We start from the raw sequence: 11,838 nt of genomic DNA, 5'->3' as shown, positions 1-11,838 counted from the left end.
GGAGGAGATCCCTCATGAAGGGCCCTTCACCTAGTGAGCGCCCAGTAAACTCCCTACGATGGTCGTCATTATGAGGCGGGTCCGGGCTATGGAGCAGCCCTGAGCAGGTGTCCCCAGCCCCCAACTCGCCCTCCCTTCTACTTCCTCATCCCGCCTCTCAAGGCGGCTCTGTTCTCTTGACGCTCTGACCACACCGAACGGGATGCCACCCTGGAGGGTGGCGTGCCTGGTTTTCTCTACCACCTCCTGGCTTGGGCCGGCCTCTCCACCTTCTCTCCGCCATCATTTGGTCCCCGTCAACAGGGACAAGGATCCCGACCTCTGCGGGCTGTCGTGAGCGCTACTCAAGATGGCGAACATCGATGGCGACAGGCCGTCCGACGCGTTTTAAGCACCTTTTGGCAGCAACGATGCCGACTATGATGGTCGATGTTATTATCGACCGCTAACAGCTGCCAGAGCCCCCACATAATTTCCTTCGGAGGCAAAGGCCTTGGACGTGTAGCGGTGCCCGGGCCAGACCGTGAGCAGTAGGTCCCTAAATCCTACGAGGACAGGTTGCGCGGGCTCTTCCCGTTCAAAATCTCATTCTATCCTCACAGGATCTTACTCGTCAAGGGAGATTATTAATGGCTGCCGCGCCTCGACAGATGAGATCGCTGACCCTCGCCGAGCATCTTGTGGGACTGCGGGTAAGGTGGGGCAAGGTGAGGCCCCAGACGTGTTGCAAATCTTGAAGAAGCCCAGCGGTCCCTCCGCCATCATGGTGGATCACAACCCGGGGACATCCGGCAACGTTGGGAGACGTTTTGTTGTCGTTGTCACAACGGGGAGGGGAGGCACCACCAGCGTCTAGGGCGTGGGTGCCAGGGATGCGGCTAAACGTCTCGGGTGTGGGACCAGCCTCCACCACAAAGAACTACCCAGCTTTGGGGCGCCTGGGTGGCTCCGTCGGTTAAGCGTCCGACTTCGGCTCAGGTCATGATCTCGCGGTCCGTGAGTTCGAGCCCCGCGTCGGGCTCTGTGCTGACAGCTCGGAGCCCGGAGCCTGCTTTGGATTCGGTGTCTCCTTCTCTTTCTGCCCCTCCCCTGCTCTGCATCGAGGGTCTGCCTCGAGGCTCTGCATCAGATCTGCATCGAGACCTGATTCCCATGACCTGATTTTTGACGACTGGCTCTAACAATCCCTCTCCTCCTGAATGCCTTTTCGTAGTTTAAGTGAGCCACCTCTCCCATCAAGAGGTGGAGCCTGCTTTCCCCTCTTCTTGGATCTGGAACGGCCCTGAGGCTTCTTTTTTGACCTTTAGAATGCGGCAGGGGTGGCATTGTCCAACTTCCGAGGTTGGGCCTTCAGAGCCCTGGCAACTTCTGCGTCTCCTTCTGGAACGTTCTTGCTCAGTCTAGATCATTTGAATGTCGGGAGACGCTCTGGAGGGAGAAATCACATGGAGGAGAACCACGGTGCCCTAAGTGACAGCTGGCAGCAGGTTCCCATGAACGAGGCTGTCAGAGATCCTCTAGCCCCCCCCCCCCCAGCCAGCCCCGCGAGAAGCAGACATGGGCCATCCCTGCTGCGTTGACACCTGCTCCGATTGCCACTCCACAGAACCGCGAGCAGCAGAAGGTTGTTTTAAAGCTCGAAGTTTTGGGGCGATTTGTTACACGGCGACAGATAACTGAAAGAAGGCGCCTGCTCAGGTGCTTTCTCGGCTGAGGCTGGCGAAACTGCTTCCAGTTCGCTCCAAATCAAAGCGTATCGATTTTTCCTTTCAGCCACCACCACGAACCGACTGTTGGGTACCAGGCACGTGACGTGTGTGTATCTTTTGTGCAAGTTTCTCTTGAAACCCCGCCCCCCCGCCTTTTTCTTTTCAGATGCAAAAACTGAGACCCCCAGAAATGATGTGACTTAGCTGAAGCCACTCAGTTAGGGGGGAAGGGGGGGGGGCTGGAACAAAAAATCCGGTGGCCGGCCTCCCTGCCGCGTCCTGTCTCCTTTCGGGATGTGTATCCTCTGCCGGTCTCGACCACACGAAGCTCTGGAAACAGAAAAATGAGCTGCGTGCGAGGTACCTCAACCGTGGGAACCTGAATGAACAGCAAGCTGTGGTTTGGATGGTCCCGAACTTGGGCCGCAGAGAGCGAGGCGCAGTCTAGGCAGAAGGGCAACAGGGAGGGAGAGAAGCGTTTCTAAATAGAGAAGGAAGGGCGGGACTCATGAGGGAGTTCATTCTGTCGGCCCCTGGGCTAGGGAGTGGGTGCATTTGTCCTGTTTTACAGATGAGGAATTCCAAGCTCAACGAGGCTGAGCGCCTCACCCAAAGTTGCACAGCCAATAAATGGCAGAGAAGTTCAAAGCCAGGTGTTTCGCAGGGCCAACGTGCGTTCTGTTTCCGCAGGGCTGGGCTGGCTCTGGGAGGAAGGGTGCTATGGAACACCATTTCCATGACCGGCTGGAGTTGGGTACCCACGTTCATGGGCGAAGACAATTCTCCTTTGGCCCCATTCCTCTAAGGCTTTGCCCTCAATGTTCTAAGCAGCCGTGTCAACCCCGTCAGCACCTTGAATCAGTGAATGAAGTTGGTATTAGGCTAGCTCAAGGAATAAATGTACAATCTGGTAGAATCCAAGGTCTATAGGATCTTGGGTGTGTTGAGTAAGACACCCAATAATTTTTCCTGGTCTGTTTCTTTTTTTTCTTTTTTACTTTATTTGTTTTTGAGAGGGGGCAGGGAGGGAAAATCCCAAGCAGGCTCCACGCTGTCAGCACAGAGCCTGACCCGGGGCTGGATCCCATAGACCGCGAGATCACGACGGGAGCCGAAATCAAGAGTCGGACCCTTAACTGACTGAGCCACCCAGGTGCCCCTTTCCGGGTCTATTTCTATTTTCAATTTTTCCTGATAGGTCCTTCATGGATTGGTTCCTTTGACAGTATTTATTTATTTATTTATTTTATTTTTTATTTTTTTTTTCAACGTTTATTTATTTTGGGGACAGAGAGAGACAGAGCATGAACGGGGGAGGGGCAGAGAGAGAGGGAGACACAGAATCGGAAACAGGCTCCAGGCTCCGAGCCATCAGCCCAGAGCCTGACGCGGGGCTCGAGCTCACAGACTGCGAGATCGTGACCTGGCTGAAGTCGGAGGCTTAACCGACTGAGCCACCCAGGCGCCCCTTGCCCGCTGCCCCTCTATCAGGAGGCCAGGCTGTGGTCAGGGACTGTTTGGGGCACCCTAAGAAGCTCTCTGCGCTCACCCCACACCCGGGCTGACCACAGGCGTCCTCAGCCAAGGCCTCCCCCTACCGCCCAGCTCCAAAGTGCCTCTTTCAAACGAGCCAGGAAGAGTCTGAGACATACTTTTCCCCTTACTGATAGCAATTAATCTGCCACAAGGCATTGCTGAAATACGTGGCTTATTTTAAAGCAAACTCAAACGGGCTATTTCATTTTCTAGGCCCGTTCATTAAAATGCTGATTCACCCCTGTGCAGAAGCAATTGAAACCCTGTTTAGGAGAATGACCACCGGTCCCACTTCGGGCTTAATTCCTGGGACGAATGCTTCGTCATTCGGGGAGCTCGAGAGAGAGAGAGAGAGAGAGAGAGAGAGAGCGCAGTTATTTTGATATTTAATTCCGAGGCCGAGGACTGAGGGAGGGTAATGAAATTACCAGTTAGAACTGGTATCGTTGGCGAGAGTTTTCAAGGTCACCGAAGAGTCATCAACCCTCACAGAGGACAATTCCCCAAAAAAACCCACATAGCAGTGCTGAAAGGGAAAATACCGATTGTTGTCTTGTCAAACAAAAAAACTAAGCATTGTGTTTTCGCATGAACACCCCGCGGTTTCCACCAATTTTGCAAAACTCATGTTTCCCTTCGGGCGGGGATTCTCAAGCCTTCCTTTCTATTACATCCTTCCACTGACACACTGGAGGCCCCAGGGGAGGCCAAATCCACCCGGAGAGTTGTAACTCTAAAAGTTCATTTACGTCATCTGCGTCCGAGATGGGTCATTATTCTAGGCCCCAACCACATCCTGCAAAATGAAAACAACCAGGGGAACTTTGACCAAAAACCGGGGAGGGGGGTGAGGGAAGAAGCAAGGGGGCTGGGAAGCCGTGAAGGGGTTCAGAGACCCGGCTGGTGTTTCGGGAGTGTTGAGGCACAAACTCCCGGCAGTGTAATGTTAATTACAACCTTTTCTTGGCTAAGTGTGGTACCCTGGAGATTACTATAAGTAACTTATAATAGAATTTTTATTAGCGGCAGTAATTTTTTATGATAATTAGAGTAATCTGCAGCCCATAAAATCCGAAGATATATAGTTATATCTTTTGTCCGGGAAAAGTGTTTCCTCCAGCTATGGAAACGCTGTATGTGGCAAAGTGCAGGTTTATGGCCACTGTCGGCTTTTATGCTGGGCTGTTTGGTGTCCCTCTCCTTATTAACACCCTTCATTACGCTGGCAGTAAACATTTGATGACAAACTAAAAAACGGGCCAGACGGAATCGGAAGGCGGCAGCCGCCTCGGCTCTCTGAGTCCGCGCGGAGGAATATTGAGAGAGATTTGAATAAATGCGCGTGTTCACACGGACGGTGCGCACAGCTCTGCGAGCTGCTAAGACGAATAAGCCCCCACGTTTCCGTAGATGTTTCTCTCGGGCTTCCCTGTGTGTCAAGTGCGGGTGAACTTGGCCGAGAGTATTCCCCCGCCCCCCCGCAAGTGGTGACTTTTCCAGGCCCAGGCTCCGCCCATCTGATGACGTAAGACTCCGCCCCGCCCTGGGCCTCGCTGTAACCCGCACGCATTTGGCAAGGGCAGGCGGAGGGCACCCATTTGTCACCCCCCCCCCCCCCCCCGCAAGTGGTGACTTTTCCAGGCCTAGGCTCCGCCCATCTGATGACGTAAGACTCCGCCCCGCCCTGGGGCCTCGCTGTAACCCGCACGCATTTGGCAAGGGCAGGCGGAGGGCGCCCATTTGTCTCAAGGTCCACCCCGGAAGGGACGCGCTTGAAGGGTGAGAACTGGTCCCGTGACCACAACCAGGTGCAAGGGATCCCGGGAAGTTTCTCCCTGGGGGGTTGGCACCTGCCTCAGTTCAAGAGCGCTACTCTATAGAAGAGGGAGGAAGGGTTTTGTTGGGTAGCTGGCCCGCCCCTCCCTCGCCGGACAAGACATGGTCTGTGTTTATACAGACTGTATGAGGATGCCGAGCTGTTCACAGAAACAGAGGACAGTGAGTATAATATTTGGGAACAAAATTCTTTTTTTTTTTTTTAAGAATTTTTTAAACAACGTTTATTTATTTTTGAGAGAGAGAGAGAGAGAGAGAGAGAGAGAGGGAGGGTGCAAGGGAGCAGGGGAGGGGCAGTCGCAGAATCGGAAGCAGGCTCCAGGCTCCGAGCCGTCGCGGGGCTCGAACTCACATGCCGTGAGATCCTGACCTGGGCCGAAGTCGGACGCCTAACCGCCGGAGCCACCCGGGCGCCCCTCAAGAACAAAATTCTAAAGTCAAACCGCCTGTGTTCAAAGCCAAGCTTTCCCTCTTACTGTCCTTACGATATCGTCCCGGATCTTTAACCTCTCCGAGCCTCAGTTTATGCAGCTGTAATATGGGAATAAAAATAGCTAAAATGAATGGAATAAAAAACACATGGCTAGGTACTACTCTAGGTGCGGTATGCGTCCTATTTCTTTTCATCTTTGCTACAACTCCATGCGGGAAGTGCTGTCGCCACTTGAGCTGAGGCACAGAGAGGTTAAGTAAGTCGCCTGTGGTCACACGGGTTATGTGGAATCAGGATTCAAGCCCAGACCTCATAGGCACTAGCCATACGGCCTCATTCATGATTTAGTGCCTAGTTCATATAGTTGTTGTGAAAATTCTTCGTGATGATAAGCAGAAAAAGGTTTTGACAACTAGGGAGCTCTTAATTTATTTACCTGATTATTTATGTTACCTAACTCTTTCTTCCTTCTTCTTACCTAATTATTTTTGTATGCCCCCAAATACCTCCTCTGTCAGCTGGTCACAATGCCCCAGATGGACACAATTACAATCATTGTTTTGGGTTCGGGCAACATTTTTCAAAGACTGTTCTGTCTAAGTCTCGTCTCCAAGGTTATTTCTCAAACAGGAGGCTGTATGGTCAAACCAGTGTGGGAATGTGGAACATCCTGTCTTAGAGATTCGTGCGTATATGAATCTTGTCAAAGGACCTGATAAGTCCTGCAACAAAGAAAACCATTTAACTTTGTTTCACCCTGCACTTCTCAAATGTATTCGCTTTCAGAGCCCCTCCTTAGTGTAGCAGGTATTAACACTCCAAGGAGTTAGTATAAAGCTATTACACTAGCTTTATACACTTTATTACACAGTGGGTAATGTTATACCGTTGTGGACGTTCTAGTTGACAGCTGTGTGTGTGAAAGCTTTGCCAGCAAAACCCCTCTGAGGCTGGGCCTTAGGAATTCGGATCAGAGACTGATGCTTTATAAATGTTACCTTTTTACTTCTCAAGGATTTGGGGAGTGGGAGAGGTAGGGGGCTATGTGAACTCTACTGGCTTTACCAGAAATTCGTGCTGATTTATTTTTTATTGACTTTAACACAAAGGGCTATTTATAGCTCCGTTGCAATCCCATTGCTTTCTCTTTACTTTATCTTCAGCCCCAAGAAACAACATTGCCCTCAAAATGGAGATTTTAATGGTTGTTGACCAGGAGAGGAGACAGGAAGCCAGTTCACATTCCTTTCTAACTTCATCTTTTATTTGAAAATGTAATATAACTTCGCAACATGGCCCCGAATAAATGACCCCCCCCCCACACACACCACAAAGTCTTGATTGTTACATCAACCAGGGGTCAGCTAATTAGAATTCTCGATTAACCAGGAACATGTTCCTTCGCTCTTCATTGGAGAGAAAAAAAAAAGATGAATGACAAGTTAATAAGCTGATAACAGTAACTTGAAGACAAACGGGAAATTTTTTCCAGAAGAATGATGAAAATATTATTTTCAAAGAATAAAGAGATCAAAAAAATCAAGAGGCAATGGAAAATATAGACAGAGGCTAGGAATAGATGGGGTATCGAGGATGCAAATGATTAAGAAGCATAAAAGGTGATTTTGATAGTCACAAAATGTAAACTAAAATTGATAAAATCCAATTTTTCACTTGGCAAATGAATAAAGATTAAAAGACCCTCCGTGCTTGTTAACGTACCAAACATAAACATATGAGGGGCGCCCGGGCGGCTCAGTCGGTTGAGCGTCCGACTTCGGCTCAGGTCATGATCTCGCGGTTCGTGAGTTCGAGCCCCGCGTCGGGCTCTGGGCTGATGGCTCGGAGCCCGGAGCCTGCTTCGGATTCTGGGTCTCCCTCTCTCTCTGCCCCTCCTTGCTCATGCTCTGTCTCTCTCTGTCTCTCCAAAAATAAATAAATATTAAAAAATACATATTCATGTCCATTGGCCTGGTAATGCCACTTCTGAGAATTTTTCCTAAAAAAAAAAAAAAAAAAAAAAAAAGAAGCATATATAGATTCATGTACAGAGATGTTCATTGCAATGCTATTTTGTAATATGGAATGAAGGAAAGGTTCACCTAATTGCAGAGAAAGATCTGGGAATATCATAGTTACTCATAGTGGAATATTATGATGGGTATAAATGGTTTTTTCAAAGCGCTATTCATGACAAGGGAAAATCCTCGTGTAATTAATAAGAAGACCCATTACAAGATGTAAAATTGCATTTATACTATTAACTCACTTATACGAATATAAAAGCGGGACAGAGGCAGAAAGAAAGGGAGAAAGAAGAATGAAGCAAATGGAACCCAAAACGCTAACCGTGGCTGCTTCTAGATTGTAAAATTAGAAGGTATTTTGTTCGGCAGGTTTTACCTTTCGGCATTTTCCAGCCTTTCCGCAATGACCGTGAGGGGTTTTGGAAATCAGAGAAACGCCATAAAAACAACAGAAGTTAGGAGCAAAAAAAAAAAAAAAAAAAAAAAAAAATCGAAAAGACATTTTCTGATCACCGCGGATTCATCTCAGCTCTCTCACACACCCGAGCCTGTGCCGTGAAAACTGATGTTTATTCAGAATGGCAACCCAGAAGCCCTGTGAGATCCTCAGTCACTGAGAAAATATTCGCTGAATTTACCACACTGAACTTCCTGAGGCAGGAACGTGAAACACCACATCTTGGAAAGATTTTCAGCAATAAGATTTGAAACCCAAAGACTTCTCATCTGGCCCTCCTTTAGCCAAAATATCGTGTTAACCGAAAATGACGCATTAACAGAGAACTTCTGATCAGGTGATATTCTGCTGTATCCACGGTTGTTTAATTATCTGTTGCTCTGGCTGACTCATATTTCTGCCTTTTGTTTGTTTGTTTTTCAGAACATAGAAAACTAGAACCTGGCTATGTAACTCAGTTCTGGAATACTCCGCCCATTCTCTCCCATAATGGGTTACTTTGCGTTCACCGAATCCCAAATTTTGTGTCTCCTGGGCACACGGTTAGACTACATTTCCCGGTCTTCTGGGCAGTTGGGTATAACTGTATGATGAGTGCTGGCCACAGAAAGGTGATCAGAGATGGTAACACCACTTCCCCAGCCCCGGCTCGTACGTATCCCCTCCCGTGGGCTATCGGCTCTGCTCACTCTTAGCTCCCTGGATCTGCTGAAAACATGCAGAGAATCTAGAGAACTATACTGCCCAAGGGATGGGCTCTAGAGTTCACTAGACTCAAGGAGCCCGAATCCCTGAATGACTGTATGGAGGAGAGTGCATGCATACATGGCCATGCACATGCCAACTCGCACACACACACACAGAGCAAGTCTGTGGGGGACCATGTCGTGAATAAGAAATAAACAACTACTGTACATTCCCGAACTCTGGGGACTTGTTTGTTAACAGCAGCTCGCTTGTCCCCACAAATATATCACCTTACGACGAAGCCACTCAGCGCATGACTCCGGGCAGGAAGATGGCAGGGGGGCACTCGGAGATGAAAAACGATTCGGCGACATGAGACTTGGGTTGAGATCTTCCCAGCTGTAGGGCATTAAGAAAGTTAATTCTATCTCCCGGAAGCTCAGTTACCTTTCCTGAAAACTGAGTATAAAAACAGTGCCCGGGGCGCCTGGGTAGCTCAGTCGGTTGAGCGTCCAACTTCGGCTCAGGTCATGATCTCGCGGTTCGTGAGTTCGAGCCCCGCGTCGGGCTCTGGGCTGATGGCTCAGAGCCTGGAGCCTGCTTCGGATTCCCTGTCTTCCTCTCTCTGCCCCTTGCCTGCTCGTGCTCTGTTTCTCTCTGTCTCTCAAAAATAAATAAATGTTGAAAAAAATTGATAAAAATACCAGTGTCCCCTGAAGTTTAAATTAATGATCATAATTAAATGTCCAGTGCAGTTCCTGACAAAGGTGCACAATCAACAAATGAGGGCTTCTCTTTCTCACGTGGACAACATCCACCATAGCGACTGCTTTTCTCAAAGCAAAACCGAGTTTCGCAGTCCGGAAGCAAACAGCTGGGTCCCCGGGGTCAACATTCCGGACACTATTCCTTTATGTTGGGCTGTCCACGGTTCCCCGGTTCTTAGAACAGTGCCCATCTTTCCAGTCACACATCTTGGACCAAAAATGTGTCTGATAAACTAAAACTAAGAGAAGCAAATAGAAGTGTCTGCAAGGAACCCTAAATAACCTTTGCTGTGTCGGAGTGTGGCTGATGTCAGTTCTGTATCCTCAGAACAAAAGTCACCTGGGATTAAAAAGGTGCGTGGAAGAGCCTTCACTGATGCACGCGCGCACGCACACACACACACACACACACACACACCCCAAGCATCTCCAGGCTTTGCTGCCATTATAACAGGGCAAAGAGCTCTTAGCCCGGTGGGTGAGATCTAGAAATAAGACAAAAAATAGTGAGATTAAGGGCTATATTCATTTATTTAGTCATTCAACGAATGCCGAGCATGGAAATGTGCCAGGCACTCTTCTAGGTGCCAAGTGAACAAAACGGGGGGGGGGGGGGGCAGAATACCTACCGTTGTGAGGTTCACATTCCAGATAATGTACACACAATTTATCAAATAAAGAAGTGAAGCATATTTCATGTTAGATGGTGATCCGATCTACGGAGCTCTGCAGAGCTAGTGATGAAGTACGGAGTGCCAGCATGGCGTTTTAGGGACGTCAGGGCAGCCCTCACTGAGCGGAAGACCCTTCAGCAGAGGCCGGAAGTAGAGCGAGGAGGGCGCCATATTGTTCCCCACGGCGAGCGCGTTCCAAGGCAAACGCGCCACAGCGGAAGCGTGCTCGGTGGGCTCGGAGGACAGCGAGGAGGCGGCGTGGACTGGCGCAGAGCAAGCGCTCCAGTCTCGGTTATTCAGGCTTGCCTATCATGCTGCGCTTGGTGTTGGCCCTAGGGCTTGGGCTCCCGTTCTCCAGCAACAGTGTGAGAGCTTCCGGCAAGGGGACAGGGGTGCGGAAAGGCAGGAGATGGAAAAGTGTGATCACAGTGGGTATAAAATAGGCAAAAGACACGCATTCTCATGTTTGCTCCCAAGATGACATGTGCTATCACTCCTTCCTTATCCAGAGATAAGGAGATTGCAGCCCCGGAGGTCAGCGGCGGGGAGAGATCGAAACTCTTGCGATATAAACAGTGGCTCCTGGGACGTGGCGGAGTAAAACAGGAGCGAGGCCGAGGCAGATGAACAATGGGGAGATACAGGGCAGGGGCCAGGCCCCAACAGCAGCCCCCAGAGGGCATTCCCGCCTTGGCCACCACCCCTTAACCAGTGACACGCGTCCTTGCCAGAGCCAGCCTTAGCCCGTAGCTTCTCGTGTATTCGCGGTCCTAAGGAGACCACGTCACTCTACCTGCCTCTCTGCCCGTTCTTTAGCACGAATGATAACCCCTTGCTTTGTTTCGCTGTAGGTCACGGAGTCTTTTTATTCTTCGTTGATGGTCGAGTAGTATTCCGTTGTCTGTGCGACCCACAATTTATTCGACCAGTCTCTGTGGCCGGCTGTGTGGGTTTTCGCCAATGTTCTGCGACGACAAACTGTGCGCTGCTGAGTAACCCTGTGGCTGTGGCATTGTGTCCGTGTTTCACCACGTCTGTGGGGTGGATTCCTGGAAGTGGGACTTTCCATCGAAGGTTGTGTGCGCTTGGTAATTGGGATAGGTGCTGTGAGACTGCCTTCTGTTGAAGTTGCTCTGAATTACTCGACGATCAACAAACGTGCAAGGGAGCCTCTTTCTCCGCACACCCTTACCAACACCGTTTGTTTTCAAACATTTTCATCCCTACCAATCTAATAGGAGAAAGTGGAATTTAATTTGATGGATCTGGTTGGCAGGGAGGTTGTCGCCGTGGGGGAGATCGGGTCCCTCCAGATCCACATTGTGCCCGTCTCCTCCCTGCTCTGGATTTGGGAGGCTGACCTCGATGAATGATTGCATCCCTTGGGCTCCGTCACCTCTGGCTTCTAGTTGAGCTTGGTCCTTGGGAGGGATAAGGAGGCAAGCAGAAAGAGGAAGGGAAGAGAGATGCCCTTTCTGGCTTTGGCCTCACTGAGTCCTGTCAGCCCTGGGGCCAAGGGATGTAGCCCTCAGCATCTCAGTGGAGACCCTCTCCTCGGTCACAATACTCGCTAGGCTCTGGAACATCGTTCTCTGGCCTTGCCCCTTTAGGCCTAGGAGAGTTAGCCCCTTCCTGCTGGTGCCTCCACATCCCTTGTGGTCCCCTATACGCTGCTCATAGACTCTTTGAACGTGCCATTTTTTTTCCAGCCA

The 11,838-nt window shown here is 50.0% G+C and overlaps 1 long non-coding RNA gene across 1 annotated transcript; it reads left to right on the top strand.

The window, feature by feature from the left end:
- The first annotated feature begins 10,346 nt into the window (after positions 1–10,346).
- LOC122495180 lies at positions 10,347–10,976 on the top strand. Its single transcript, XR_006300360.1, has 2 exons — positions 10,347–10,491; positions 10,636–10,976. It is a non-coding gene; the product is annotated as an uncharacterized LOC122495180 (long non-coding RNA).
- The last annotated feature ends 862 nt before the right edge of the window (positions 10,977–11,838 follow it).

Source organism: Prionailurus bengalensis, chromosome E2 (genome assembly GCF_016509475.1).
Source record: "Prionailurus bengalensis isolate Pbe53 chromosome E2, Fcat_Pben_1.1_paternal_pri, whole genome shotgun sequence".
Taxonomy (NCBI): Eukaryota; Metazoa; Chordata; class Mammalia; order Carnivora; family Felidae; genus Prionailurus; species Prionailurus bengalensis.
This window is presented reverse-complemented; position numbering and strand designations above follow the sequence as displayed.